General features: G+C 39.3%; 1 pseudogene; it reads left to right on the top strand.

Moving 5' to 3' along the window:
- The first annotated feature begins 7420 nt into the window (after positions 1-7420).
- On the top strand, positions 7421-9396 carry LOC114047900 (annotated as a pseudogene).
- The last annotated feature ends 420 nt before the right edge of the window (positions 9397-9816 follow it).

Genomic DNA, 9816 nt, shown 5'->3' with positions numbered 1-9816 from the left:
TGAGGCCCTGAGGACAGAACTAGGAATAATAGGTGAATGATACAAAGTCAGATTTAGAAATGAGGTAAGAAAAACTTTCCTTATATTGGGAGAGGTCCGCAATCAGAATGGGCTGCCCTGGGAGGTGGTAGATTGCTCTATACCAGCAGTCTTCATAAAAAGGCTAGACCACCACTTCTAGGACAGGTTGTAGAGGAAATTCTAGTTTAGATTTACAAGTTGTACAACATGGTCCTAAACATCCTTCCCAGGGGCAGCTAGGTGGTGCAGTGGATAGAGCACCGGCCCTAGAGTCAGAAGGATCTGAGTTCAAATTCAGCCTCAGACACTTGACACTAGCTGTGTGACCCTGGGCAAGTCACTTAACCCCAACTGTCTCACAAAAAAGGGGGGGGCAGTGAGGTGGCGCAGTGCATAGAGCACCAGATAGAGCAGAAAGCCCCTCCCAACTCTGAGATTCTGTGAAGTCCCTGCTCCTTCACTAAGTACTTGACTTTGGATATAATCAGGGGAAACAGTCTTAATAAAAATTTGAAGGAAAAGAGCGGAGTTTTCATTGATTTCGGTAACAGCCAGCAGCTGAGCCTGGTACAGATGTTAGAAAAACCGTGGGTCTAAGTAGGGCATTGTCCCAATGCATTCTATATGGGTTAGACTGCAGCTAGAGTTCAGTCTTCAGTTCTGTGTGCCATGTATGCAAAGGCTATGGACAAGTAGCCCAAGTCTAAGGGTGGGTAACTGGCGTGGTGAAGGGTCCTATGAAGCAGTGTTTAATGAAACTGAGAAGACTTAGGAAAGGTTGGATTTCTGTCATCAAATCCTTGAAGGTCTGAGATGAGAAAGAGATGAATGAATACAATGAACGTAGTAAGTAGTAGATAACATTTAGATCAGGGGTGGGGAACCTGCGACCTCAAGGCCACATGTGGCCTTCTAGGACCTCAAGTGTGGCCCTTTGGTTGAATCCAAACTTCATGAAACAAATCCCCTTAATGAAAGAATCTGCTCTGTAAAACTTGGACTCAGTCAAAAGGCCACACCTGAGGACCGAGGAGGCCACACATGGCCTCGGGGTTGCAGGTTTCCCACTCCTGACTTCAAGGTTTGCAAAGCACTTGATATATGTTATCTGGTTTGATCTTCACATCAACCCTGTTGGGTAGAGGCTATTATAATGCCTATTTTGCAGATGAGGAAACTGAAGCTGAGAGAGATTAAGGGACTTGTTCTGAGTTACACAGCTAATGGTTGAAGCAAAATTTGAACTCAGATCTTTCTTCCTGGCTTCAAGCCCAGTATTCTATCCACTACTATATCATAGCTGCTCTGATTACATATATGAATAAACCAGTATTTATCAAGCATTTAGTGGGCACCAGGCAATAGCAGGATGCTGGAGAAACAAGTAAAATATCCATGGCCCTCAAAGAGCCTACTTGAAGGGCAGGAAAAAAGACAACACATATAGGAGAGTGGTGACCAGTGAAGATGGTTTTGGTCTGGGGAGTTAAAGGAATGCTCAGTTGACTAATAAGGTAGTTAGTTGACATTCCTTTTCCAGGAGCAATAGGTGAAAGGGAATGGGGTGCATATATACCAGTCAGCATGGCAGATGGCTACTTGGCCTGAGTGTGTAGCTGGATGAAACTGGAACCATGGTCTGGTCTTGGGCCAACTAGATATTGTGAGATAGAAGGGTTTACCCATTCTCCAATTATTTAGCCCAAGGACATGAGGGTCAAAACTGAAGGGAATAATTCCCAGGAGGCAGGATCAAAGTAGTGGAATAAGAGGAAGCATTTTTACCTATTTCATCCAGCAAAGGTCCTCCACAACAAACTAAAAAAATGCACCAGACCAAGTCTGATTGGCAAAGCCAAAGGAAAGTCACAGTGAGTCATTTGGCCAACTCAGGGCATCTTAAAAAGACAGAAAGCAAAGCCTGTGGATACAGGGGGACCAGCTAGGAGCACAAGTAGGGAGCATTCCAGTTCCCAGGGGGAAAAAGGAGGCCAAGGCAGGGCACCAGGATGGAAATAACTACAGCAGAAAGAGACTCCACAAGATCTCTGAACTAGAACAGGGTATAGGAATATATCTGGCAGCGATATTTCCTACTTGCCCAGTTCTGGTTAACAGATCCAGGACAGAGAGGGGCAGTCTTGAGGGAGCCTGGGTCCTACCTAGTTGTGTACTGAGCAAGAAACAAGTTCAAGAAATATAGCTGTGTGGCTCTGAGCATGGGAGCAGCAGGGTCTCAGTTCTGTCCTTTAGTCCAGCTTCTAAGTTTGGAATGGAATAATCAGGGCAGGAGTTTTATATCAAAGGGGAATTCGCAGTTCATTCACACTAGACCTGTAGAGCCTCTCAGCAGGCTAACATTGACTAAGTCTAGAATATTCTACTGAAATTCAATCAGGCACAAGCTCACAGAATCAAATTTGAGTTGCAAACTTGCAGAGCTCAGACTGGGATGGCCATGAACAAATCTCTCCCTCGATCATACCTATCTGGGAGCAATGAAAACGTGCAGGTCACCAGCCTGATCTGTGAAAGCAGTAGAAGGACATAAAAAGATAGACTCTTGGACCACACATCCTCCCCTAGAAGTGCAGAGAGTCCAACATTAACAGAAAGTTCCAAGCAGGCTTTAAAAAATCTGCAAACAACAAAAAAGAATTGATAATAAAGAACTATGATGACAGTCAATGTGGGAAGGGTTATGGAAAGACAGGCATACTAATTCATTATTGGCGGAGATGTGAAATGGTACAACCATTTTGGAAAGCAGTTTAGAATCTCGTAAACAAAGTGACTAAAATGTCTGTACTCTTTTAACAAGACTGAGCTTATAACCCAAGGGAAAAAAAAGCCCCCATGTACTCCAAAATATTTACAGCAGCACTTTTTGTGATAACTAAAAATTGGAAACAAAGTAGGTGTCCATCAATTGGGGAATGGCTAAACAAGCTGTGGTACATGAACATAGTAGATTACTATTATACTGTGGGAAATGATGTGTGATGAATATATAGAAGCATGGAAACATCTATAGGAACTGATATATGGTAAAGTAAGCAGAGCCAAGAAAACAACATATAAAATAATTACAAAAAATGTAAATGAAAAAAAATTACACACTAAAAAGTCAAAAGTAAATAGAACAAAATTATAAAGATCAAATGGGACTGAAATGAAGAGATATGACAAGACACTCCCAAAGACACTCTCAACCTAACCCTTTATGGAGGTGAGAGTTCCACAGGTATTAAACATTGCGTGTGCTTTCAGACTTTTTCAATATATCAATCAGTGTGCTGACTTTTCTCTTTTTCCTCCTTCAAAAAATACTATTTGTCATATGGGATGGCTTTCTGGGAGGGGTAGAGATGCAAAAGATACTGTTTTGATGTGATAAACATAAAATATCAATAAAAACTTATTTTAAAAATAAAGTAGAAAAGACATATAGCAACCATGATGTCAGACAAAGCAAAAGCAAAACCAGACCTAATTAAAAGAGATAAGCAGGGAAACTACATATTTTTTTAAAGGTGCCATAGAAAATGAATTAATATCAATATAAATATTTATGCAGGCAGATAGGTGGTGCAGTAGATAGAGCACTGGGCTTGGAATCAAGAAAACTCATCTTCATGAGTTCAAAGCTGGCCTCAGACTTACTAGCTATGTGACCCTGGGACAAGTCAATTAACCCATTTTGCCTCAGTTCCTCATCTGTAAAATGAGCTGGAGAATGAAATGGCAAACCAATCCAGTATCTTTACCAAGAAAATGCCAAAATGGGGTCATTGAGAGTCAGAAACGACTTAAACAAATGAACAATAACAACAACAGACATATACACTAAATGGAATGGCATCTAAATTCTTAAAGGAAAAATTAAATGTTAGAGGAAGAAACAGACAATAAAGTTATAATAGTGAGGGACCTGAATTTATCTCCCTCAGACCTAGATAAATCTAACAAATTAAAGGAAATAAATAGAATTTTAGAAAATTTAGATATATCTTATATGGGAATAGAAAGGTGTATACCTATTTCTCAGCTATGCATGATACCTTCATAAAAACTGACCATGTATAATATAATGGCATAAAAACTTCACATACAAATGGAGAAAAGCAGAAATATAAATGCATCTTTTCCCAACCACAATGCAATAAAAATTCATTCCATGAAGGGTCTTTGAAGTATAGATTTAAAAATAACTGGAAACTAAATAATTTAATCTTAAGGAAGGAGTGGGTGAATAGAGCACCAGCCCTGGAGTCAGGAGGACCTGAGTTCTAATCTGGTCTCAGAAACTTGACATTTACTAGCTGTGTGACGTGAGCAGGTCACTTAAGCCCAATTGCCTCACCAGAAAGAAAGAAAGAAAGAAAGAAAGAAAGAAAGAAACTAAGAAGAGGAATGAGTGGGTCAAAGAATAAATTATAAAAATAAAAATAATTTAAATATAATGACATCAATGAAAAAAATATCAAAATTTGTGGGATACAACCAAAGAAGTACTTAAGGTGAAATGTATATCTCTAAACATTTATGTCAGTAAGAGAAAGCAGATCAATGAATTGGGAGTCCATCTAAAAAACTGGAAAACAAACAAATTAAAAAATACCACTGCTGAGTTATGAACTGATCCAATCATTCTGGAAAGCAATTTGGAACTATTCCCAAAGGGCTATAAAACTGTGTATACCTTTTGACCCAACAATACCACTTCTAGGTCTGTATCCCAAAGAGGTCATAAAAATGGGAAAAGGACCCACATGTACAAAAATATTTATAGCAGCTCTTTTTGTGGTGTCCAAGAATTGGAAATTGAAGGGATGCCCATCAATTGGGGAATGGCTGAACAAGTTGTGGTATATGAATGTAATGGAATACTATTGTGCTATAAGAAATGATAAGCAGGTGGACTTCAGAAAAACCTGGAAAGACTTGTATGGACTGATGCTGAGTGAAGTGAGCAGAACCAGGAGAATGTTGTACACAGTAATAGTCATGTTGTACGGTGACTAATATTGGTAAACTTAATCCTTCTCAGAAATACAAGGATCTAAGACATCCCCAAAGGCCTTGTGATAGAAAATGCTATCCACAAAGAAGAAGGATCTATGGAGTTTGAATGCAGATCGAAGCATACTATTTGCTTTTTTTTTCCTTCTGCTGTGTTTTGTTTCCTCTTTTTTTTTTGTGGTTCCTTCTATTGATTCTAATTCTTCCTTACAACATGACTAATGTGAAAATATGTTTAATAGGAATGTATATGTATATATATATATATATATATATATAGGCTATATCAGATTGCATGCTGTCTTGGGGAGAGAGGTGGGAAGGGGGGGGAAGAAAAATTTTAAGCTCAAAAGCTTATGGAAGTGAATGTTGATAAATCAAAATAAATTAATAAAAAACATGACTAATGTGAAAATATGTTTAATATGAATGTATATATAGAGCCTATAACAGATTGCATGCCATCTTGGGGGAGGGGAGAGAAGGGGAGAAAATTTAAAACTCAAAATCTTATGGAAGTGAATTAGTTAATTAAAAAAAATCATTACCCTCACTCCTAGCTAAACACAAAAATAAAAATCCTGAAAATCAAAGGAGAGATTAGCAAAAAGGAAGCAAAAAATTCATTGAGTTAATAAAACTAAGAGCTGTTTAAAAAAAAATAAAAGCCACTAGCTAATTTGATTTTTATAAAGAAAACCAAATTTCTAGTATTGAGAATGAAAAAGGTGAATTCACAACCAATGAAGAAATAAAAGCAATTATTAGGAACTATTTCTCCCAACTGCCAATAACACTGACAATCTAAATGAATGGAAGGATATTTACAAAAATATAAATTGCCTGGATTAACAAACAGAAAATAGAATAAGAAAACAAAATCGAATAAGCTATGGATGAGCTCCCAAAGTAAAAACCTCTAGGGCTAGATGGATTTACAAGCAAGTTCTACCAAACTTTTTTAAAAAATCAATTCTAATACCACATAAACTGTTTGAAAAAATAAAGAAAGAATCCAACAAATTCCTGATACCTAAACCAGAAAGAGTCAAAACAGAAAGAAAACCATAAACCAAGTTCTCTAATGAATGTTGATGTAAAAATTTTAAACAAAATATTAGATATTAGCAAGGATATTACAACGGGATATGGCAAAGATCACACACTATGATCAGGCTGGATTTGTACCAGGGATGTAGGGCTGATTCAATATTAGGAAAAACATAAATATATTTGATTAATTACATAAAAACATATTAATTACAAAAACAACAAAAAATCATCAATAGATACAGAAAATGTTTTTGACAAAATATAACACCCATTACTATTTAAAACAACAACAACAACAATGCTAGAAAGCATAAGAATAAACGGAACTTTTCTTAAAATGATAAGTAGTATCTATCTAAAACCAAGAGCAAGCACTATCTGTGATGGGAATAAGCTAAAAGCAAAGTAATGAATTGCTTGAAGTGTCTCTCAAACACAGAGTGGATATAATCTGTCGTGGACATTGTAGGCAAGATCACGAAAGCTATATAGGGAGTCAGACTAGGCAAGGAAAAGAGCTAAGGAAAAATAGCTATTATCTATTAGCTTCAGGGTGTGTCTGTTATCTCAAATCTAAGAAAACTAGGTTCTTGAGAGTTCTAGAAACAGGAATTTTGTAGAAGGTACATTTTTGGCATCAGTTTTGAGCAGGAAGAAACAACTTAGTATAAAGTAAGTTCTTAGCCTAGTGTCAGTGAGCTTGTTTTTTTTAAAATCATATTGATAACTGTACTTCAATTCTCTTTTCATAATTTTTTATATCACTATGAAAGACTTGGCTACTCTAATCAATATAGTGATCCAAGACCAATTCCAAAGGACTCATGATGAAAACATGCTATCCCCCTCCAAAAAGAAAACTGAGGAACTCTGAGTGCAAATTGAAGCATAATTTTCTCACTTTATTTTACTTTTTTAAAAAATATGGCTAATATGGAAATATGTTTTGCGTAATTTCACATATATAATTGATATCACATTGCTCACCTGACTCAGTAGTGAGGGAGGGACAGAGAGAGAAAGAGACTTTGGAACTCAAAATTTAAAAAGAAAAGAATGTTAAAAACAAATAATAAATATAAAAAACCCCACTTTGGTGGTAGAATGGAGGGTAGATTGGAGTGGACAGAGATTTGAGATAGGTAGAACCACCAGCAGACTATTGCAGTAATCTAGGCATGAGGTGATTCAAATCTGCCTCAGAGTGGTAGCAGTTCAAAGGAAAGAAGGAGGCATATTCAAGAGACGTAAATTCTAAATTGACAGGCTTTGGTAACAGACTACATCTGGTGAGGGGTGGGGGAGAGATAGTGAGGAGTCCACGATGACTCCTGTTGCAAGCCTGAGAAACTGTGAGGATGGTGCTGCTCTCTATAGCAATAGGGGAAATTAGGACAGGAGGGTTTGGGGGGAAAGATAATGAGTTAAGTTAGGACGTTTAATTTGTCTACTAGATATCCAGTTTAAGATGTCTGAGAGGCAGTTGGATGTGCAAGATTGGAAGACAGCAGAGAGTTTGGGGTAGGAAAGGCAGACTTGAGAATCATTAGCATAGAGATGGTAATTAAATCCATGGAAACTGATAAGATCATCAAATGAAGTAGTATAGAGGGAGAAGAAAAGAGCACCCAGGACAGAATCCTGAGGGATACCTATGGTTAGAGAGTGTGATCTGGTTGGGAATCCAGCAAAGGAAACAGAGAAGAAGCAGTCAGATAGGTAGGAAGAGAGCCAGAGAGAAGGGTTTCCTAAAAACAGAGAAAAGAACTTATCAAGGAAGAGAGAGTGATCAGCCGTATAAAAGTCAAGGAGAATGAGGACTGAGAAAAGGGAATTGGCTTTAGTGATTGAGAAATCATTGGTAATTGAGAGCAATTTTATTCAAATAATAAGGTCTAAAGCTAGATTGTAAGCAATTAAGAAGAAAGTGAGAGGCCCTTGGCTGTTCTCTGAGCCCAGTGAGAGGAAGCCCCATCCAGAAACTCAACATGTCTACAAGAAAGAGAGATCTTTAACTCTCGTGGAAACTTCACAGTTAAAGTTGACTCTACACTGAAAAAGGTCTCTTCTGAGCAGCTGTGCCCAGTGGTGCTTCTACCAGCATCCATGAAGCCCTGGAGACAATGATAAGACCCACTATGTGCGGAAAGGTGTCTCAAAAGCAATTGAGCACATCAATAAAACTATTGCCCTGACCCTGATTAGCAAGAAATTGAATGTTATGGAGCAGGAGAAGATCAACAAATTGATGACAGAGATCGATGGCACTCAGAATAAATCTAAATTTGGTGCGAATGCCATATTGGGAACGTCTAGCTGTTTATAAGGTTTGAGATGCTTGTTCTGCCATATTGCTGACCTTGCAGGCAATGATAAAGTCATCCTGCCTGTTTTAGCCTTCAACATGATCAACGGTGGCTCCCATGCTGGTAAAAAGCTGGCAGTGCAGGAGTTCATGATCCTTCCTGTTGGAGCAGCAAACTTTAAGGAGCTAAGGTCTACAAACTGAAGAGCATGATTAAGCAGAAATATGGACAGGACACCACCAATATAGGAGATGAGGGTGGCTTTGCTCTTAACATCCTGGAGAATAAAGAAGCCCTGGAGCTGCTAAAAGATGCTGTTGGTAAGGCTGGCTATACTGATAAGGTCGTCATTGTCATGGATGTTGCTGCTTCGGAATTCTCCCATCTGGGAAATATGACTTGGACTTTAAGTCTCCTAATGATTCCAGCAGATACATCTCCCTTTGTGAGTTTGGGGACATCTACAAGAGCTTCAAGGACTATCCAGGTGTCTATTGAAGATCCCTTTAACCAGGATGATTGGGAAGCTTGGAAGAATTTCACTGCTACTGTAGGCATCCAGGTGGTAGGGGATGATCTCACAGTGACCAGTCCCAAGCACATTGAAAAGGCTATGAGCGAGAAAGCCTATAACTGCCTCCTACTCAAAGTGAACCAGATTGGCTCAGTGACTGAATCTCACCAAGTGTGCAAGCTGGCCCAGTCCAATGGGTGAGAAGTAATGGTTTCCCATCATTCTGGGGAGATGGAAGAAACCTTCATTGAAGACCTGGTGGTGGGTCTCTGCACTAAGCAGATCAAGACTGGTACCCCCTGCCGATCTGAGCACTTGGCCAAGTACAACCAGCTTCTCAGAACTGAGGAAGAGCTGGGCAGCAAGGCTAAATTTGCTGGAAGAACTTCAGAAACCGTTGGGTCAAGTAAGCTCTGTGGCCAGGAGGCCTCAGAGCTCACAGACACCAGTCATCTCTGTAGACATCTGCTCCTGCCCTAAGAATGGGCAGCACCAAGTACTAGACCAGTTTTGTTTTGGGGGCAGGGACCTCAGCTGCTTAACTTCCCTCTCTCCTCACCTTTCTGTGATGTCCTCACTGCTTCGTTAGAACTGTCTTACCAGAAACTACCTGATCATCTGGCACTCTGTTGGAAGACCCTTATCATCTTGTGAATGGGATAGAATGACCTGTTCTCACCCCCAACCCTGGTGTTGATGTGTGGAGCCATGTACTTGTGATGCAGTGTCGACAAGCTCACAGGCCAAATCCTTAGTGGCTTCTATGGGCAGAATAAAAGTATTCAGTGAGGAGGAGGAGGAGAAAGAGAGGAGGAGGAGGAGGAGGAGGAGGAGGAGGAGGAGGAGGAGAAGGAGAAGAAGAAGAAGAAGAAGAAGAAGAAGAAGAAGAAGAAGAAGAAG

The sequence above is a fragment of the Vombatus ursinus genome, unplaced genomic scaffold, assembly GCF_900497805.2.
Source record: "Vombatus ursinus unplaced genomic scaffold, bare-nosed wombat genome assembly UNPS02014791.1, whole genome shotgun sequence".
NCBI classification, from domain to species: domain Eukaryota; kingdom Metazoa; phylum Chordata; class Mammalia; order Diprotodontia; family Vombatidae; genus Vombatus; species Vombatus ursinus.
This window is presented reverse-complemented; position numbering and strand designations above follow the sequence as displayed.